The 23,245-nt window shown below is 42.4% G+C and overlaps 1 pseudogene; it reads right to left on the reverse strand.

The window, feature by feature from the left end:
* Nucleotides 1–2,996: 2,996 nt before the first annotated feature.
* On the reverse strand, nt 2,997–5,484 carry LOC117215623 (annotated as a pseudogene).
* Between the last annotated feature and the right edge of the window lie 17,761 nt (nt 5,485–23,245).

Consider the following 23,245-nt stretch of genomic DNA (forward strand, 5'->3'; position numbering starts at 1 on the left):
ATTCGTTAAATATACAAAGAGATCTAATATTATAAATACAAATAAACCATATATTATGTAACACATAGTAAACTAAATAAACTACGTGTCACAACCAAATAAGGGATATTCCTACCTGACTCGCGCTCGTTACCAAAGATACTTAAAATTTCCTAAAAACGATAGCTGTCTCGATAAGTGGCCAGATAGCCCCCCCCCCCTTTGCCAGTTAACGTGACGGTATGTATGCACGCACACAGTGGCGTACAATTCGTCGATAATTCCCATGTGCACAAACTCACCCGTTCATCCTGATGGTAGACGGCCACGTTGACGGTTCTCCCCGGGGCTGATGTTAGGTTAAGTGAACTCCCGCGTTCGACGTTTACGCGCACACGGTTCGCCAAAGTGTATATCCGGCAGGCGATCTCAGCGACGACACGAGGACGCAGCGAAAACAACAGGTTGCATGTGACGGCGGTACAAATATGGCGGCGAAAAATATCGCCGTCCGACCCGGCGCGATGTAAACTCGCGGCTGAGAACGCGTGCACAAGCTCAGGCACACTATCAACGATCGAGTATCTCTCTCTCTCGCGCGGCTCGCGTATACGTTGCGTGTCCCTGTCGCTTGTAACCTTTGTTTCCTAACGTCTACCCGCAATGTCTCTGTTTGTTCCTTTCTCCCCTCTCCTTTTGCTGTCTGGTCGACCCGAGGGGATTCGCCTGTCCCTCGAGACTCACTGTTTTTCCGTCCTCCGACGAAAAATGTAGCGGAACGTAAACGCCGCACCCGAACGCTACTGCACTCGTCGCCGTCACCGCCTCGATCGACGTGAACGTTCGAAACGATGCGAATCACGAGCTCTCATGCGGACACACACGCGGACCCGTCCACCACGTACACAGAGAAACGCGAGTCTCGGCGAAGAATCGCCGGTTCAGGCGAGAGAAAAAGGAGTCTGAGGAGAACACAGATCGTACACACGACTCACGCACGCCGAATCGTCGTCACGAGCGACAGGAGACACGCGCTGCCACTTTTGGGCCGTGGCATTTCGCGAGACAGATGCACTCTGTGCTGCATCCAGTTGCGCACGATGCTGACACCTGGTGGCGATTTCAAGCGACAGAGTTAAGAATGACACGGGTATATTAGTTGTACCGGCGAATGATTACCGACTGATTTTATGTACGAACGTGCCTTGTCTGTTCTTACATGACGTCACATGTTCTGTAATACCGACTATTCGAAAGTTTTATAACGCCCTCTACAACGTATAATGTCGCGTCGAGTATAATTAGTCCGTTTGAACAGGTTCCGTTCATTTAAACAAAACTTTAGTTAGTGCTCAATTAAATAAAGTTCTGGTGATCGAATTCGTCCATTTGAACGTAAAGTACCGTTATGTAAAACCGTAAACGAGAAATCGTAAGTACTAAAGAGAATTAGTAACCTCTTACTTATTACTTGAATTACTTGTCCCGCCAATTAACCCCACTACTCCTTCTTTTCTTCTTAACCTCGCTACAATTAAATACGATAGACGTAATGTCCCCCTTTTGTTGAATGAAACAACATCGGTAATTAAATTACTAATTGAAATAAAACGATAATCATAAATGTAAATGTTAAACATAACTTTAACCTTATCTATCCTGGGCTACCCTACCTTAACTAACTGTCTTAAACATTTTATACTATTCGTTTATAACAATTAAATTATTAGTTTATTTTCATAACATTTCTAAACGTTGTCTATTATATTTAATAATTTATTAATTGTGTACAAATACGCTAGACACCAACTGCTGGACAATAGACGGGGTTCGATTTCTCGTCTACGTTTCGTGTAATAGATGCAACCAGATCGAAGGCAATGGGATCTTATCGTCTATTCGGTTGTTCTACGATTGGTGAGTCGCATGGTTTGGCATTTTTGGTGATGGGCTATTTAAGTATGTACATTTGAGTTGAAATGCGAAATGAACTATCACGATTTTTACCACAGTCGCGCGCGGTACGACGACTATTGATAATTATCTTTCGTTGATTTTATCGAAAGATATTTGAAAGATACGTGCAATTAACGAACTGTAATGGGTTCCTACTTCATTATCAAATAGTTGCACAATACATCTTCTGTTTCCAATATATAATAGCGTACGTTGCTCTTTTCATTATAATTTGTCTGTTAGGTTATCGATAAATTGCACTGCGAGTTTCCGAGTCATACATCCTATATACTTGATAGCATATAATTAATAGAATTGATTTGAGAATACGAAGATTAATTCTGACATATTATTATGAATAATGAAAATCAGAAGTATGTAATGAAATTCGGAAAAATCTGTAATTGTTCTAACGACTCGATGACGAGATAAGATGTCGAAGTTTAAGCGACTGAAATGTCCCTGCTTTACTATATACCACACACAATCGATACCCTTCCCGCAAGAAATATCTAGGCAAATGCGTTCAACCTTCTACCATCTTCTAACATCCCTATAAGGTTGTTTATTCGTTCTCTGTTCTCGATGTTCGATTCTCGGATTTGTCTTCGACCAAGAGCCATTTCTCCGTCGTTCTTTATCCGTTTTAACACACAAATAGAGGTTAATGAAACATCGTAGTACAAGTGTATTAATATAACTAACGCATACTTGTTTCCTGTTACTGGCATCATGAACTATCACGCGAACTCTTGCCTTCATACTTTCCTGATCATGTGTGGCCGAATGTTTCGAAGTTCGCGTGGTTACTAGTATTACCACCATAGAGTTCGTATACTAACTGGAAGACAGTTCGCAAAACATTGGTTTCTATAACGCTTGTGCAGGTATACTCTCTTACGTTTATATGTATAGCTTTACATGTATTAGGAACACATGACGTCTATTTTGTTTCTAACTCTTTGAACTTTGTTTATATTTGTATAAAAGAGGTGAATTATTTCAAGAAAAATAATAAATAATAAAATATCAAGTAATAGAACCCAGAATGACAAGTTCGAAGTTCCACGTTTTCTTATAGAACTACTAATAACTCCCAATAATACTCTATTACTGAACAACGCTTTTAAAATTTTTAAAGAATCTAAGAAACTAAAGGATTAACTATCAACAAATAAAATATCCATATCAATGTGAAATTGTTATATATAAACGCACACTTCCCTGAAAGCTCAGTTGCGTTCCAAAGAATTTTTGCGCACACATGATCTCCTGATGTCTTGCAAACTGTGTTTCGAATCAAATGGCTGCCAATGCCACAGTCAATCATGAACCTGCAACGAGGCGACTTTATAAAACTGCTGATTTCCCTATATCAAGAGTTTCGATAAGTTTTATATGGTGAAGGAATATGTTAAATAATAAACATAGAAAAGACACATTGCATTGATATCTAAAGCCAAATTAAATTAAAGTCTGTTTAATGCATATTTATCTTAACCGCTAACCTTTGCACGACTGTCGCATGGACATTCAATGGCGGGCACTTTAAAAATGCTTCGAAGGCCCACGAACATTTTGTTTCCATCTCTGTAGCTTCCAGGACTATAAAAGCGACACAGAGGCACTATCGAGGAATATCCGTTGCCATTGCTCCTCTCTCGTTTGCGTTCCTGATTCTTTAGCCGTTTCTGTTTCTTTCAAAGTCACTGAAGCGGCAAATCCTTCTACCCTCCGGGAGCTTAAGGGCGGATACTCGGGTGGATTCAGATCCGCGCGTTTGATACATTCCTGATCCTCCTGGAATCATCTTCAGAAACAAACTCAACTTCGACAAACTCTCCGCTTCAGAGAAACCAAGTCGATCGCATCGACCGCGTCTGAACGCTCGAACTACAATGCTATTAATGACTCGAATTTCTTCTGATTTATGTATCGTATATATTAGAATTTTCTTACCACACGGTATTTTAGTCCCCAAAAATTGTTAATGCTTCGTTGTCATACTGCTCAAATTAACAGTTACTTATATATTTGAAAATATACTCGACGAATTTAACGAATTCTTTGAAAAGATATTTAACTTGGCACAATCGATATCCATCCATGCATACCTTGAATAAATATTTATATTTCACTGAATATATTATTCTATTGTATAATAATTTACTGACCAATAATGTTAGTGAATAGAGAAACAACAAATTGTAGGTTATAGATTTATGCTGCAGAATTTTACAATTGTACCTCAGATATATATATATAGAATCCTTAAAACTTTATCATGCTTTTGCCCAATCTGTCATTGTTATACGATAGAATTTATTTATTGACTCTTAGATGTATGAGTTAAGATCTAATATAGTAATATTAGTTCAGTTGCGCGAGACAGTCTACATTAGTAGAACAATAACTACAAAGTTTTCATTCAGATCTAGATTGTCAACCGAATCACGTACAAACTAAAAGTAAGGGGACATTGTCACTAATTTCCAAGGAAGGAAATGCTCGAAGGACATATAAGGTTTCACAGGGGATGAGTCGACTTTACACGTTGCTATGCTATCCTGGTCGAAGGTGTTTCGTATTACACGTGCCTGTAAGCTTGAAACACCCTGGACAACATCGAAAGCGGTTCCATCAAGCCTGTTTCGAGGAAACGCTCGTGGATAGAGCGTCCCGTTAATAATTTGATGCCTATGCCCATGTAAAATTAGCATATTAATAAGAAAGACGGCGACAGCGGTCAGGATAGCAGGATGAAATGGCAGGAGGATCATCGTCGTGGCTCCTCCTTCCAGTTACGAGGATCCTTCGTGGCTCTTCTCCTTATCTGTGTTCCTAGTGATCGAGTCTCCGCATTTAGAACTCAATGAAGCGGATCTAATTGCGGTTATTACGACGATACCTGGACGTTTCGTCCATACAGTCTTCAAAGATTTATACAATCGGTTTTTTATACTTGAACACGCTAATTTAAAGGCCATTCCTTATGGATTATACTTGACAACTTGAATTAAGAATAAAATTGTTATTTAATAATAGTTATTTTATTAGTATCGGTATTAGAACTTTTGGTACTTTGAAGAATCGTACAGATTTTGTTGGAGAAAAGTTATTTAATCGAACTAATGGATTGTCTTACAGCTAAGTAGATGATCCTTTTGATTCTACAATTCTTCTTGATCACATACAACGTATTCGATAAATGCGATACATACGAACTTTTTCTAGTGGACAGATGACATTTGCTATTATTATTAACTTTTATTATAAGAACGACGAACGTGAGAACGGGTAGGCGCGTTTTAAAGAAACTCAAATGCCAACCTGTTTCCGGGGCGAAACTCCGAGGCCACCATGATCTCCTGTTAACAGAGATATCACTTTTCATTTTTTTCATATCTCATCGTGGACTTTTTCGGTGGTTTGGGGTCAAGGAGCCAATCCACCCACCACCTTCTCTCTTTCCTCCATTCCACGAGAGAAACGCAAGTGCCTTACCTTAAACTCCTCTTTGAATATCTACAAATTATTTACACGACGCTTGACCTAGAAAAAAGATTCCTATTACGTACAACGATGAATGTTTGAAATTAGCATTGTTAATTCTTATTTATTTTCGCAATCAAACAAGACGAATTTCGGAAAGGATTTTGTACGCGATGAAAATCGTTAGGTGTACAACGTCCTTGTTCTCATGGACATTCGGAAAAAGTGAAGAAACAGACAGGGCTAGACGTTAGGGTCAAACACCTGATTATCTCTCGTTGTATTCACGTGTCCCGTTCGATGGAAACGAGTTGCTCTGTGAATTCCTGTGACCCTGCTACCAACCGTATCGTGATTTGCTCTTGATGCTGCCTTTTCTCCCTTTCTTTTCACCGTTCACGTGGCCACAACGTGAAAACACCCAATCACGATACTCGAGACAATAGCTGCGAAACATGGACTCCTGGTTCTGGATGTATCGAGAACGATTCGACTTTCTCCTGAATTCTGGTATCTCCAAACCCTTCAACGGAACAGTTCGATGAAACTGTAACGGCTCTTTTAAGCGATTTAACCTGTTACGATGTAGCCTTTACAAGACCGTTCGACTATTTCTTATATCCCCGGGAGATATATTAGTTACCTGGTCGATAAGACAATATTTGGTTATATGAAAATTGCGTTCGACGCGATTATAGAAATTTGTAAATTACATCCGTACATTGGCTTTCATATAGATGTTGTAAGTAGTTATTACAACGAGAAAATCGATTGAAATAGATGCGTCGAGAGTGGAGATGTAGCCAGGAAGGAAGACGCACGAGTGACATGACGTGAACAGAAGCGTATTTGGTGCCATATTACATGCGCAGTGTAAACAACTCCGTTACATCGACATAGCAGGGAAATAAGGCGGACGAAGAGGTACCCTGGCGGGAAACCGGCGAACCAGAGGCACATATCGGCGCGAAGCAGACCAAGAGCCTTTAAATATTCTCTGAAGAGTCATACAATCTACCATCATCCGCCTTTCAGTCGGTTTTACGTCTCAATTTTAAGTACCTTACATTTTAACGTTCATCAGAGTTACGACTCGCTGAAAATTCTTCTATACTTGCTTCAACGAATTTGATATTCTTTTATTTTTGCTTCGACAAAATTTACTGTATTGCGACTACGTTGATAAAGGAAGAATAATAATTGGCAGACGCGATTCTAGGTGAGGTAGAAATTGATAAAAAGTTATTTGTGCTATATTAGAGAGACTTTACGAAAGACCAGGAGTATCGTTGTGTGGTAGATTCACCGTTTGCGATATGTAACCATAGATAGGCGAATTCATATCTTTCATATATCGTAAGATAGGAAAACAGGATGCTCAAGAGCTTCAGATTATGGCGTACTCGTCATATTTTCATGGAGTTTGGTATCTCACCATGGCAACACCCTAGCGGCCATCGCGAGCCGGCAATTACGAGTACGTGCTATTGAAATACCATTACGTAGAAGATATCATTGGGCGTAGCTGAAGGGAAATTGTATTTGTAGATACTTATCTCTATATACGAGTACAATAATGACTTCGCATTGGAAATTATATCCTTAATTCGTGATTACTTTGCACGTTCGAAGAATTTCTTTATCGTAATTACGCGACACTTGATAAGAAGAATTTTGTTAATAGGAACATTTAATAAGAATCACAGAAAAACGAACAATTTCGTATATTAAAAAGAAATAAATCGTTTTTCTACGCTTGTTACGTTAACGTATCTTTTAGCTGAAAAAAAATTATGGATTTTACGCAGCATGATGTTTCTGAATAACAGCAGGATATCGCCTGAGGTAGCAGAGTCCTTCAAAACGTACATGATTCGAGAATCTTATATTCGCCTTGCAACATCTGATGAGATCCTGTTCAAAATGCGTAGATGTGCCTCGTTGAAGAAAAAGCGTAAGGGAATGAATATATATGGGACGAAATAACGTTTCAGTATTTCGACTAAAACAACAGCGAAGCGAGGAAAAAGATGGGAGATATTTCAACTTTGATACACTTAACACTTGGAAGTTGGTAAGCTCTCTAGATTCTCGAAAAACAAAGTGCACGTTTATTTTCAAAATGTTATACATTCGTGTAATAACAATTGCACAAAATCATATCAATCGTTTAATTACACGAAACATGTAAAATGTTAAGATACAAATAATCGTATAAAATATTAGGAAACCGGATGACCGGAGATTATGTAAGTCTATCTTTTCCAATTAACGAATCGAACCACACTCAGCTCCACCTTCCTTCCTCGTAAATCACTTTACTCATTGCGAATGAAGCGCACTCGGGCCATCCACGGCTAATTTCTCCGCGTGTCCCATCACTTCAAAAACCTACCAACAAAAACACTAAAAATCACGCACGCAGTATTTCAAGGAGAATTCTCGGCGAGGACGATTCTTACGATCTCTCGCAACCCCTGCAGCCCTTAGATGTCCGGAATATCTGCAAAATCACATTTTTCCAGCTTGGAAATATTTTCGATTTTGATAACGTTAATATCTAAATACGAATCGATCAGTGTTCGATATTCTGTACGGTGATTCGTATATTTAAATCGTAAGATGCTTTGAAACACATGCGACATTAAAAAGGAATACCCATCTCAAGATGAAAAATCTCGCTTCTTCGATTTATCTCCGATCGAACGAACCATTTCACTTGTACTTATGACCGTAAAAACCCGTTTTCCCCCGCTACAAGCCACAAGCCACGAGCCACAAGCCACGAGCTACACAGCCGATATAACATATCTTAAGAGTATTTGGTGGGGATAGTTTCTTCGGCCCTAGGCGGCCCTTCGATGGGACCAGGAGGTGTACCAACACGGGCGGAGAGTTGCCAAGGCCAAACGAGCTCCATCCAAGTGCTGCGATCCTGCTGAAAATGCGTGGGCGCGGTCTCCCCGAGGGCTGGCCTCGGCCAACGAAGGTCGCACCCTTTTTCGACTGGCGTGCGCTTGGCCCTTTCGTCCAACCTCGTGCGACCATCTGTCCCCTACCCAGCCGCGCGCGCGACCGTTGTCCTCCGACCTCTCCACCTTTCTTCGCGAGCGATCCTGAAGGAACGGCTCGTCCCGCCGTACAGTATCAAGGCGCAGGCGCGTGCAACCATACCACGTGGCTGTTGGCATCCCTTTCACGGGTCTCCATAAATTTTACCCTCTGATCGTTATATGGTAGAGACAGTGGAAAAATTTATCAAGATAGGTAACACACGAAACGAGCTATATTATCGTATATCGGTTTTCTAAATATTTCTATCTCCACGGATATACGTATACGCATTCGTTGTACTTGTGCATTTTCCAGTTACCCCGTAAGCGCATAGAAATCCGCAAAACGAATTATCATTCGATTTTATATTTCTTATTCGTATGTCTGTATGTCGGTCGTATTAGCGTTTTAACGAACCAAATATACGAAACGTAGTATATGATGTACGATATGGTGAAAAGTAACATAATACGCAAACACGACTAGAAAATGCAGAAAACGAATGATATCGATGAACAATAATGGAAGAATAGATACGAGTCTGGCGGGTAGAATACCAAATTGCTTTCATTCGCCATCGAGATCATTCAACTCCACCCTCCAAGTTGCTCTCCACAACGCATATTCACCGATTATATCAACGCACACACGTTACAACCCCTCACGCATGCTCCTACCCTGCCTGCCCCATCGACGAACAGTGGGATTGTTGAAAAGGAGAACACTGTTGCGCAATGCGGCATGCGCGATTCATTAGGACGCTCTCCACCTCTTTGGGGTTTCGAAGCCTATGTTTACGCATGCCAGTGTCGATTTGCCGGCCTACCAGACCCGCCTGAAGGGTCGATTTCAACTTTCTAGTGGCAACTTTCCTGCACTGTGGTACATGTGTCCAGTGGTCCGACAAATCTGGGAAAATTAATTCATATACACATAGATATAGATATTTGATATTTTTTAAAACACATTTCGTATCCTATTCGAAGCTCGAATCCTATTAATTAATCCTATTAATCGAGATGAATTGAGAGTGCTTGCGTCTTACGAGTCTAAGAAATTGAGAGAGAAATTTCCGAGAAATATCCGTAAAATAACCCAATGTAACCAATCCACGCTATACCCGAGAGTAGAAACACATAACTCCATCGGTGGTTGCAGCCACTGAATCACCTCGGAACAACGTCCGTCGCCGAGACTCTCGTTCACGAGCCGCTGCAACTGCAACTAAAATCCCCCCTGTTCCCATTGGCGGCTGTGTCCAGCGCCAAGGCCAAGTTCATCGAGTTCGAGCTCCCCGTCTCCTCGTCCCTGGGTCGGTTCCTTCGCGTTTCTGTGTTCCTGTTCAAAGAGCGGGGGCGGCTCCCGCGGAGGGCAGGCCGTCAAACTCGCGGGGCGGAACCATGACACGAAGAGGCGGTGCGGAATCGCGACCTCGTGGCGACGAGCACCGGGTACAAATCGTACCGATCGTCCGCGGCGTAAGATCGGTTTCCAACGGCGGCTACGTTGTTCGCCGCGGGGTCTTCGGTCGTCCGAACGAACAGGTCGACGCCACGCGGAGCACGTTGCTCCTGGATGGAAGGCAGCTCCAAGACGGAAACGCCCAGGCGTTAGGTGTATCTGCGTGGCGTCGTTGATGTACGCCCAGAAGACGTTGTGTAGGTGCACCTTCTTAACCCTAAACTTGGTGCTGCGGTCAGATGTGGTTGATCGGGTGTGACCGTCTATGGATAAATAGGGGAACGGTTGAACGTGTTTCTGGATATGGATATGGTACAATTTGCAGATTCGTAGCTCTAAATTCCGAAATAGCGGCGACATATCGCACCGTGATTACAAAATATATTAGCACGTTATCGTGTTTATCGTAATATTTACACACCGTTTAATCGGGATAGGTATATCAAATTCCATATCGTTCGATAGTACGTACTTTTATGTGGCTTGATCGATCGGCTGTGATCGTGATCCGTGGACGAATAGGGGAATGGGTGTGTGTGCTTTTGGGCATGGGGGTATGATTTAAATATTGGGAAAGGATTATACAGTAGCTACGACAAAATATTTCCACGCCGTTGTATTTATTGTAACGTTTAGATATCAATTAATTAGGTTCACGAATGTTCACATAGAATGCACAAATTAGCAAGACGGAGTACAAAATGGACCCATAGAACGTTACATACGTAGCAAAAGCGCTAGAATTGGATATATTTCAAACATTCGGTATTATTGACCGTAGACAAGAAACTCTCGAAACGCTTGCGTCGTACAATGATAACGCTGATTTATATAACCTGGACTTAATTACACTGCGTTAGTTAGTCCTAATTGGTAGGTACTAATTCGTGGAAGTAGTACAATGTTATAAACGAGGGAACGGATTCCGTGATTGAGAGAGCTCGTTTAAGCAGGTTATATAAATGGAGGAAATGAGAGGTTCGCTGGGCGAGGATTCAGGAAGTGAATTTCACAGAATGAAAGGAAACATACGATTACACTTTCTAACGTTCTATTATCATTTATTATCTGTAAAACGTTTCTTCTATCTTTCCATGGCAGCTTCATAAATATTTCACGCGTGTTGTTGTCGCGAGAATTTATGATTCTCCCAGATTAAACGCGAAATCCAGTGTCTAGAAACTGATAAAAGTATAACGATCCTTTCTAATATCATTAACCTACGAAATAAAGATATTTAAAGTTCGACAAAGAAAATAGATTATACAACGTATTATACGTAGTAAATTATATAAATCAGATTGCGTTTCGCGATGATAATGGATTTAGCGAAAGAAGAAGTTCGAAATAAATTATTTACAACTTGATACTATTCGTCGTAATGATCCTATATACGGTATATATGGAATGCGGTATATAGAATTATATAATTGATCATATAACAAAAGATTCGGCATGAATTGAAGATAAATTATTCGTAATATATATATATACATATATATATATGTATATATTACAATACCAAACCACCAAACGCGATGGAGTTTCTCAAAGAGCGATAACAAGTGATACGAAATGGAAAAGACGTAAATTGGCTAATAAGCTTCCCTCGCGGAATATTTCAGAAAACATTGTAAAGCGATCTACATGCACCGACGAGGTCCATAAAGAGCACCATTCGTCCATCCCATTCGAATGATCCCACCCCCCCCCCCCGGTCGAGACACATAACGGCACAATCCATTAATCCTCCGAACCGCCTCCTGGCGGAGAATGAACCGGACTGGTGCCAGCCCCAGGGGTAACGCACCCCAATTCGCTGTCCAAACCATCTCCTCGTCGTTCCTCCTCCCCTGATCGTCTTGTTTACTCTTGTATTGTCTAAAACCATCGTTGATCGTCTCTTTATTGACACGTTAATCATCGTAAATGTTTAACTCCGTGGAAAATCACGTGATTTATGTTCCCCTAGCACTTTTGTGTGTCATCCAATAATCAGCTGGCCTTTCCATGGTATCCTGATAGCACGAGTCTGTCGATGGACTGAAGCTACTTGCCGCCGGACAAACTAGCCTAAATCCCTTCGCCACGAGTATTACTCACTCGGATAGCTTAGACCGTTTCGATGCTGAAACGAAAGATGCCGATAATAACGGCACGATATTGCTTGCGTTACTTTGTAACGGCACGCGGCTATGGGACGTCATGTTCACGAGGCGTATGTATGAATATTAATTACACCGCAGGTGACACTGGTTAGGCAGCTATCAGAATGTAGGAGGTCTCTTGGCCTGGATAAGGAGGTTAAAAACCCTTTGAATTTAGGGTGGGAATGGTGGTATAAATTGGGTCTTGGTCCTGGGGGAGTTGACTCGGTTGAAGTCGTGATTCTGACCTGGGAAACTGCTGGAAAGTTTGAGAGAGAGAGAGAGAGAGAGAGAGATAGTTGAGAGGGACTTTAAGGGGAAGTATCGGTTCTATCAAGGATCGATGTTTGTTCTGCTGTGGAATGGGTTTAGATCGGATTCGTAGATCGCAAATAGAAGGAGAATTTTAAGCAAATTTACAGCGTATAATTTATAGCGTTCGAAAAGATCGTTTTCCTAATTACAGGAAAAGTATTTGCTTGTAACCGTTTTACGCGACAAAGCGAAGAGAAAAACGAGAAACGCGTTGGATGGATAGGTCCGGTCTAGGCAATCTCATCGCTAACCTAGGCTAGGCCTTCGATCCGATGGTTTCCCGCGGGGGTTCCTCGCGAGGATGTTATCCTGTGAAAAAAGCGTGGGTGGAATCCCGACGAGGCGAACCCTTTCTCTCCAACGACGACAACCCGAATCCCTTCAAGCGTCCTCGCTTCACCCGCCATTAATTTTCCTCTCCCGTCCTGTCCGTTTTCCTAGCCTCTATCGTCGTCATTCTCCCTTCCGACTCGTCCACGGAACGACAGTTTCCGAAGAACGGGACGAATCACCAGAGCAACATAACTGCCCAAGGGCAAAGCTATAACCCGTGCCAACCTCGATAGAACACCTTCTCGCGATGTATACCAGCCTACTTCGAATATGTGAATATATTTTATTCAACCCTTTCCCTCGGGCACCAGATTAAATTATTCCTATTGGTAGGCTGTCCGACGTTCCATCATCCAGAGCAGACCGGCTCTGTGGAAACGTAGAAACGCTGAATGCACTCTGTGCTACTACTGCGTCGGCTAATCGCCGACGAATCGCGTGACACGCTTTCGAAAACCGTGCTTCTGTCGTGACTAACCTGGTGACCGTCGAGTACAGACTATGGTACCGACACATGGAAGATCGTAGGAATTTCGTACGACTGCCAGCCAACTTCTGTTAGCCTGGGACAGGGGGATCAAACCAATAGACTGCCGATAGCCCTTTCGATTATCGGAACGATCAGAACGAGACCCTTCCTCCATCTGACTTGACCCGAACGTTGGCATTTCTTAGGTGCGCTTAGCTGGTGGTGACCCCTACTCACGTGTGTGCATTCGCTACAACTCCTCAACGTGTATCGTGCCCTATTCCTTAGTCGAGTTATGATGCCATCGATCTGACGCGTTAATGGACAGTTTTGACAAGCGATGATTCCGGCTTGGCACGCCTGGTACGTCGGCGAAGAGCGTTTCCACGAAGCGGAACATGGTGCACTCCTGGCAAGCATATTGCTACGCGTTGTTATTTAATACAAATTCGATACTGCCCGCTGTTTCTGTTTCCTCGCGTATGTGCCTTATAAGATAAGATTTATTAGAGTTTTCCGACAAACGTAACCGACAGATGTCATACATAGATAATACTCATACGTCCCTTCATTGTGAGCCGCTGAGCGTCACTCGAGATCTCGAAAGCTAAGTTCGTCGATCAAACGTACTTTTACGTGTTTTTAGTTACGGATAGACCGCCGATGATATACACACGTAGGTTGAAATCAAATTTCAAACGCTCCCTAAACCCAGAGACAAACATTCGCCGGAGACTCTGCGGAACGAAAGCCTAACTACACCTCACTGATATCTAGATGAATTCCTTATTCGTCATCCAATTAACGCGTCTCGTTGCTCTCTTTCAAATCTCAAATTTCACGAGTCTCCTCGCTAATCCCTTTTACGCCACTGGTGTCCAGTGCACGTGTCCGCTCGAAAGGTGTATGAGGTGAACGACCAGACGAATATCAGGGCACCTCTCTCGCGGTTATGTCGGCCCTGTCGCGATGTGTGACTCGAAGCACTTGGACGACTAACCCTTTCCTTCGAACGAAGTCGCGCCGCCATTCACATATGTGAATACGGGATGATTCGTCGTCGGATCGACGACGGCATCTCCTTACCGCGATTTCTTTTCCGGTTCGTAAAAGTCTTGGCCGCGTCGCCGTCTATCAGGAGCGACGCATCGGCGACACGCACGTTTTTCTCGCGGAACGATAGGAAAGTTCGGTTTTCCCGGTCCACTTATGCTCCTCTGATAGCACCGGAAGCCGCCGATTGATTGGAAACCGCACGAGGTATTCCACCTGATCACCGAACCACCGAGACGCGCCTATGGCGTCCTGGTGTCGAAAAAAGTGGAATCGCCTTTTTTTTTTTCTTGACACCGTCGCGTTGTTTATGTAATGTAACGTGCTCGCGCGAAAACGTGTACGTGGTTCGATCGTAATTACGGCCGATGGTCGCGTGGGACGAATTATGCAAACGCTTCGATCGATCGATTGCCGGTGCTTCGATAAGTAGGCAGCGACGGTTATCGGAGATTAGCGGAACTGTTTGATTCTTATCGAATCGTTAAACTCGTTCGTAAGAAAGAATTAAAGCGCCGGTGATTGTGCCAAGTTGTTTCGTTTGTTTGGTATAACGGCTTTCGAATGGTTCGCTGTATTCGTGTTAAGTCGATGGAGTGTCGAGGCGGTACAGAGATTATATCGGGTTCGGAGGGAAACGCTTTTTGATTTAGGTAAAGCGTAATTTCCTTTGACGTTATAGAACGAGGTACAAAGGGAGTTAATCAAAGTGTATAACGGGCTATAACGATATTTCGCGAACAAAGAGAAATTGAGAAAGTTGCTAGGAATACATAGGGCGATAGGTGGTAGTAACATCTTCCCCTATACGTTTGGGGAACAAAGGGGATGCGAACGTTATTTCTATTTTCCTTCGGAGATCGCCCGCGGCACGTTTTATACGAGCAATTAGTAATTGAAAAATCCTGAAATACGTAAAAATATAAACGATAGAAATTGGCCTTGTCATTAAACAGATGTATAGTAATTACGATAAATAGTATCGAAACGTTATTCGACGTTATGAAATTCCGGGAAGAATTTTGGAAGAACTTCGCTTTGTGCCGCTGGAAACAAAAGAGGAGGGGAGAGAATCGGTGAAACGGTTCGACCAATCGACGCGGTGACGAAAGTTTGGCCAGAATTAGCGACTGTTCGCAGTCGTAAAAGGGGAAGTAAATGCCGATTGACCTCCTCGCCTCTCTGAGGGCCGGATAGAGTTTCTATGAATGTTCCGTCACCGCCCACAACCCGTTCTCGTTTCTCGGCGCGTACGTCTCCTACGATTTCCGGCGAACGCGTGGAACGAACAACCTGAACCTACCCGATCGCCACGAATTTCCGTCTGACGGACAACGACTAAAGAGAGAACACGCGGAATGAGCAAGATTCTCCGCCGTTATAGCTTCCTGATCGCTGTCACCGCATTCCTTTTTATCCGAACTCGTTCGAGCGAAACGATGGAATTAGAATCCCCTTTTAAAGCATGGAACCCGCGCAACCAATTCATTCGCTCCTCCACCTAAAATGACAAACATAACGTATAATTTGTCGTTAGAAGTGAACGTTAACCATACATCTATAGCATTAAGCCTATACACGCTTGTTTCACGCAAGAAGCTTATCGCGGATGGCAGTACGATATACGAATACAGTTCCGGATTTATAGATATATTATACGGTACTGTAGTATCGGGAGAAACCTCTGAGTAATTAAGAGGATCTATTTGACCATGGGACATGTACGTACCAGGTATATAGTGTATTATCGGGAAAAACCCTGGGTAATTAAGAGGGTCTATTTGACCATGGGACATGTGCCAGGTATACCGGAGCCAGGGTATAAAAGGTAGCCGTTAGTAGCGAGTTCAGGGGCTTGAGTTGCCAGCGGAGCTTTAGCGTTGCCAGAGAGCTTTTAGCGTTGTCAGGGTTGTCGAAGAGTGTCGTCAGCGTTGTCAAGGAGTGTGATCGGCGTGAAAGAGGTTGTAACACGGTACTCTGAAAACACGAAAAATTGTAACAAATTGCGATCTCCTCCTACAACGCAATATTCTTGTAACACGGTTTAAATACAACACGGAACAAATTAACCATTTTATGGGAGAACTTACCGTAGTACGAGGATCGATAACGCAACGAGCGAGGAAGCGGTACCGTCTTTCGGTAGTAAAAAAGAAAGGTTTTATCCATTGAGGGCGCAAAATCTACCGAAACGTTGCATAAATTGCAATGTGTAGGTTCGATCATTCGAAAGGAGTTAAAGTTGCGTGAAATTGCGTCCGGTTAAAAGGACGTTCGGCGGACAACGTTCCTTCAACAGCACCGAGGAAGTAGAATAATTCGTGTGCTTCTGGCCTCCAGCCCTCCACTTTCTACTGGAATGAAGAAATTACCAATCTAGTGACGAAGGATAAAAGAGAGCGGAACATACATGGAAAAGTAACTCGATTGTTTGTTTTCCTTTTTTCTTTTCTTTTTTTTTTAAATTTACCGAAATATGAAGTTACGAACAAAGTTCGATTTATCTTTGGCCGAGCCTCGTACACGTAATACAGTATTTTGAAATGTCCCGGAGTATAAATACGTCTAGAGATTTCTCAAAGAGTAAAAGGTCGATTAGAAACCAAGTTCAAGAGACGGAGAAAAAGAAAAGCATCGGGGTTCGATGGGTAGACGACGGGAATTATTATATAGCAACGAGGCACTGTCACACGCAAATGTGACGGATCGATGGTGACAAGTGGTGTTCCGAACATGCTGTCCTGTTACAGCACCCCAACATTCTTTTGTTCTCTACGAATTGTCGCGGCTGCTGGTTTTCCTTCGCCATCGAACGGATTTCTACGTCTCATATTACCCTGTCTCGTAGAGGAGTTGCTCCATTATTCTCAGCTTTCTTGGTTCGTCCCAAGACACACCACTTTCGACTCGTTTGCGTCGTGTTCGGACGAGACGCTCCTCCACGTTGCGTTTTGAGCCTATGTTCGATGAATTGGAAACGTTAAAGTCGTTTGCGCCGATTATACCGTTACCATTCAGTGGTAACACGATGATGACACGGTGCCGCTGAACGAATATGTAATATCGATCGTGGTTCGGTAAGTCGACGAATAGAAGCGTTTTGTTCGTACATACGTGAAAATGGTTTCTTGTCTCGTTTGTTCCTTTCGAATGTTAACTCCACCGTGATCATTCACTCCTTGCACCTGGTTTCTGCAAATTACTCGCCGTTTATAGAGTCCTGATACTTAACGGTGTTCGGCTGTCATCATTGCTGGTGATTGATTCGACGACGATCGTAGCAGGATACCATGGCAATTTTCGCGTTGAGTAAGAAAGCCTAACGTCTTACGCGAGTACTTACATACTTTTCGTTGTTTCGCGTATTCTACGATTATTCTTGTATATTGCCATCTTTTTTGTGTCATCTTTCCATCAACATCTTGTCTTCGTGCTCGTGCTTCTTCATTAAACCAGTATTATCAATCACAATGGCAGAGTGCCGAAGATACATCGCTATGTACGTTTGATTTGGTTTTTGACGAAACATCGTCAACTCGACAGCCGTTCGTAAAGCACTTACGTCTCTGAACTTGAAACATTTTGCTTTCGTTTTCGATTACGTCGTACTAAAATCGATTTTCCTACGAAATGTTCGATTTTAAAGAGGATACGCTTACATATGTAAATAACCGTGTGCCGTAATAATACGTGCCGCGTTAAGAGGTGTTGCTGTGTTGTTCAAGTCCGCGTTAACCCACGAGTCTCTGCACGTCATGATCTTCTGTTCTCGAAGAACGCTTAATCCTCCTCCATTTTACAGCCACGTTCCTCGCTTTAGCGCCTCATTCCCGGCTACTAGGACGGCAGATACGGAGGTCGCGGACCTCGTAAATTATGCTCGCTTGTCGCACGGACAGAGACGAATAGACACGAGCGTCAACAGGCGAACATAACGCGAAACCCGTCCACTATATTCCAGCGGGGCAACCTTCTGGTCCCCTGAAAGGCGCCAGCGTTCATCGGCATTGACGTTTGTCGTCGATTTCATACACGCTCGCCGGACACCTGTCCACCCGTGTGCACGCACGTTCCCTCGATTCACCTGTCGTGGCATGTTCGACGTGGTTTTGTTTTTATAGTGCGAGCACACGCACTATCAGGAGAGTATGAAGCCGTATATAGCGGCCGTATAAGTCGGAAGAATGACGGACGAGCCCCACCCTGCCGCGAGGTAAATTCAATTTGTCCCGGCTGAAGAAAGATAAATCGCGCAGATGTCAACGGTATTAGGACGACATGAGCTTGTTGGAGGTCAGACAATCGCGTTTTAATTCCGAGTCGAGCGACGACGCCTGGCACGGTGACTTCCTGGTTGCGCTTGGTAGCGTTTATCAGGCGAATTCGAGCGAAGGTTAGGAGGAAGCGTAACACGGTAACGAGAAGATGGCCAGAGTAGGTTGTTCTTGCATACTGGGTCGGGATAGTAACGCGACTTTTTTTCAGAGTTTAGTTTCAAACAACGACGGTTATTACTATCGGTGTTTTAAACAATTTGCAATTGAAAACTTAATAGAGAAGGATAGCGAATTGCAAAAGTCGAGAAAATTCAGCGCTGATCGATCGCCAAGAGGAAATTGTTTATCTTTATTTGGTATACGAAAAGCAACGACCGGGTATCTCATGGAACGATCCGATACGAAGATACCTACTCGTCGCTATTATTACTGCGATACTCTAACAAATATCGTACTTTGTATAACGAAACACGTATGACTACGAACGAATTAACAGACCTTTAATAAAACGATTAAAAAATTGTTATACTTAACGTCCAAATACGTACTCGTATAGATTACAACGGAATCCGTATTCTTATTCTACTTACGATTAGAGAGCATCTTACTCGGAAATAACAAAACCTTAGAAACCCATGGTTCCCTAATACCGTTGACTACTGTGCGAGTTGTCTTGTTTCCCTACCAGGCGAACGCGTTTTATGACGGGTTTTACGTCCTTTTGGCCAATGTCACGTCAGGCCGCTTCCTGTGCGGGACACCATTCCTGGCCGACTTTGGCGTCTCTATGATTTCCTGATTCCACGATATTCCAAACAGTGAGAAAAAAAATGGCTCAGCGATTTTCACCACATTTGTTCGTGTACTTAACACACGTACGAAAACTATTTTATTGCACGGGCATATGTTGTTCCTATTAAAAAATCCAATTTTCCATTGAAGTTAAATTAAGTTCCATAGTCTGGAATTTTACGTGCTTCAACGATAAAATACGATAACTTTACAAATTGTTGCTCTCACTATTTCTAAATATAATTATTGTATACAATTATTAAAATTTTGTTTAATCGTGGATATCTGTAAATAACGGAACCATCGTTATCGTTAAATAAATGTAACGTAAATATCGCGACGTGTATTGAACGAAATGTAATTGAACGCTGCGTATTTGGTTCATGTACGTGTACACAAGGAAATATCGATCATGGAAAATGATATGTTAATGCGCGTGACCAATCGCGTTGTCGGACGAGTGCCATCAGTTCATGGTTTCCTGGTCGAAGCTTCCGGAAGTCGGCGGAAAAAAAATTGTGGCCGGATCGAAGTTAAACGAGCCCTCCATCCCCTCTACGCTCATAATCAGGCGGAAGTAAATCACCCTCCGTTATAGAAACGAAGCTGACTCTCCATTAACGTTCTCTTTCTCTGCTGAGCGCGCAATAATCCTACAAACGCGTTTCAAATACCGCTCACAGGAAATGGGAAGACGTTAGAAATTATTTATCGATTTGCTTCGTTTATTTCGCTTAATTCGTTGATATTTTTAAACGAAACAGATTTAGATTTTTAAATTGTCGTTAATTAATCTTTTTCGCCGGCTTTTGATCAGAATCAGGAAAATTTGTATAAACGCAGTCAAAGAAACGGAACTTAGGTGGAGATTCGTGTGATCGGCTAAACGCTATCTTTGAATTTTGTACGTTTCACAGGTATTTCGTTAATCCGATGCGTACTTGTACTGTAACTAAGTTTGTAACGATTATGCAAGTTCGAAGATGTGAAAAGATTCGAAGGCTAGTTAGTGTTTTACGTTATAACGAGTCAAACACAAACTTTGGAAGCAGGAACGTATAAAACGAAGACGAGAGGCTGGCCGAAAATCGAATGGGACGCCGTCGGAGGACAAGGAAGCCCTTTTATGGGAAAACGAGGACTGTTGGTCCCTAAAGGGCATACGCCTACGCACTTTTACTAGGAAACCATGAGGAAAGGACTGGTTGCGTCTCATCTCGCCGTGGCCCTTTGAGAATCCTGCAAAAGGACACGATCCGCAACAACTTCCCTCGGCGTAGGACAGATACAGACAAATATATGGATAGTAAGAAAGAGAAGAAGATACTTGTATATTCTACAGCCAGGGTCTCGCTACTTTTTCCTGAGCTTTGAAAATATCTTAGACGGAAAACCTTGTAAATGACCAATTACAGGTTGCAGTCAATCATCCCGTAACTCAACGAACTGGCGGTGAACGGCTACGACAACGAGATTTTAAAACACGCGAACGGATACGATAAAGGCGTAAAATGGGAGAAACGATCGCCCGAAGAGATAAATTAACGTACCGCGTGTTTGAAAAAAAAATGAAATTGAACGATAAAACTTTTTCTCAATTGTTCGAAGCTAAATGGCCGTCGGTGGCGGAATTATCCAATTGTTATTGCATTATCGATTATTATAATCGATCGTTGTATTATCAATTTTACAAGAGAACTACGGCTACCTGCAACAATTCGAAGAATTCACAGAAAGTTTTCATTAATTGAAAATTAATATTAATGTAAGAATCGATATAAATTTTAATAAAGTCTCTATTCGTCTGCCAGTTAGAAGGGATGCTCGGACAATTATGGCGTTCCATAGCTGGCCGAGGACACCGATGCGAAGACATGTTCTCCTAGTCAGTGTCACCAGTCGACTTCCCTTTCGTATTCGGACGACAATTTCGATAAAGGGCGCGTACGATGTAACCGGTCGTGAAATTAGGCGGAATTATTTAACCCTTTGGGGACGTTTCACAAAGGGCCGAGTTCACAGGATGTTAGAAGACGACGACAAGTCTTTTAGGGACCCTGACCGTGGTCACTGTCACGTGATTTCCACCAAAAGGGCCACAGAGCAATGGCCGTGGTCCAAAACATGGCGCTGCACCAACAACCATAGAAATTCTACCATTTTTTAAGCATTTACGATCAAACGTGCAGACCCCGGACAGTCCAAATTGAATAGAAATTTATATTTTTATAAAAGCTAGCGAAGAAACAGGATCCAAATAGAAACTCGTTTCGACGATTAAAAAATAAGAACGATTTACTACGTGTTGGACATTTTCTGTATTTCTACGTGTCACTTGCATCGTACGAACTGTTTCAGCCCTAAATGTCGCATCAAAATTTGCACTTTTTTTCTATATCGTGATATCGTTCGACGTCGTGTTGTTGTTGTTCGATCGATCGGTTTTGTCGCTGTACGACATCCACTTGAGATATAAATCTTCTACAGTTAGTAATCGATATTAATTACATTGTTTACGCGATCAATAACCGTATATATATGAACTATTAGTTTGATAGGAAAAGATTCAATTTAGAATTTAGCGATGTTCAGGAGATTCGCTACGACCAAATTCGTACTTGTCGCCTTGTGTCGTTACATGTTCAAGACAGTATACGTGAAACGCTGTACGCGACACTGAACGGACACGTGTCGGTATTGAGAACAGGGCTTTATGAACCCACGGAGGACTCAAAGTGAATTTAAGGGAGTAACTTGCTTACCTACTTCCTGGAGAACGACGATCGATAGTTGAGCGGATAACGCACATGTGCCGAACTTTTGTAGTTTTAATCGAATTACGAATTCTTCTAATTTTATATCTATTATCTTTATTCGTTGTTTGTTCAAATAGCGATTGAAATATCTTTACATCGTTACACGTAGACGTACTGCTTGCGAGTGAACTAAAACAATTGTAAACTAGCGTTTCTTAGCTATTAGATAAAGGTAGGGTGTTAAAAGTATTTGCAGTAGGACAAGGGTACGAGATTTAGCAAATTTGACACAAGAACGAAAGAGTATTACGATCAGTATTGTTGAATTAATTACAGTATTGTTAAATTCCATAAAATATATTAAGTTTCATATAAAAATCGAATAAGGGGTAAATTAGCGTACGTTTATTGAAGGTCGAACGATCGATTTTTCAATATTTTCTTCCGTGTGCAATCACGCTTCGTTTCCCTATCTTTATAATACCTTTTATTCTTGATCTTTTCCTGGTCTCTATCGCAAGCTTATCTACGTAAAAATGAGACCAACTTTGGTAGAGTTTACGACACGATTTATTACGATGAACGTTCGTCGGCGTATCAGCGGGCAATATGTTACAATAAAAATCATAGGTCAAGGTGTTATCTGAAATTTTCCACTCTTTCGATAACGTTACTTTTTCGAACTCGTCGCGTACGTACAAAAATCGACAGAGGGTTCAAATCGAACCGTCGTTATCGTGTCGATAAAATTCTGAGAATTGGGGATACGTTGTCAATTTTCGATTACCTAGGTGCGAAAAGTTATCTCGTCCTAACCCCAATCTAGCGAAACGTTGGTTATTAATTATACGATCATTTTTCTATACATCCAGATTGTTGGAACAATCGAATATCGGCTCATGGAGCCAATGAAAATTTACTTTCTAAAACGGTGTGCACTTTCGTTCGTATCCTGCAGGGATATCCTGTTACGAATACTCGCGTAAATGAATGGGGATCCGATAGGGCGATGTAACAGGGTAACAGGGGTTAGAAGGAGCGTTCTAAGGGTCCTGAAGGCCCCTTCGTCTCAGAACCGAGTGTATTCGACTCTCAGCCATGTTTCCTTCCATCTATACGCCTATACTCGCGTGTTATCGTTAGCGCACCAAAGATATCCAA

Source organism: Bombus bifarius, unplaced genomic scaffold (genome assembly GCF_011952205.1).
Source record: "Bombus bifarius isolate JDL3187 unplaced genomic scaffold, Bbif_JDL3187 scf7180000009755, whole genome shotgun sequence".
NCBI lineage: Eukaryota > Metazoa > Arthropoda > Insecta > Hymenoptera > Apidae > Bombus > Bombus bifarius.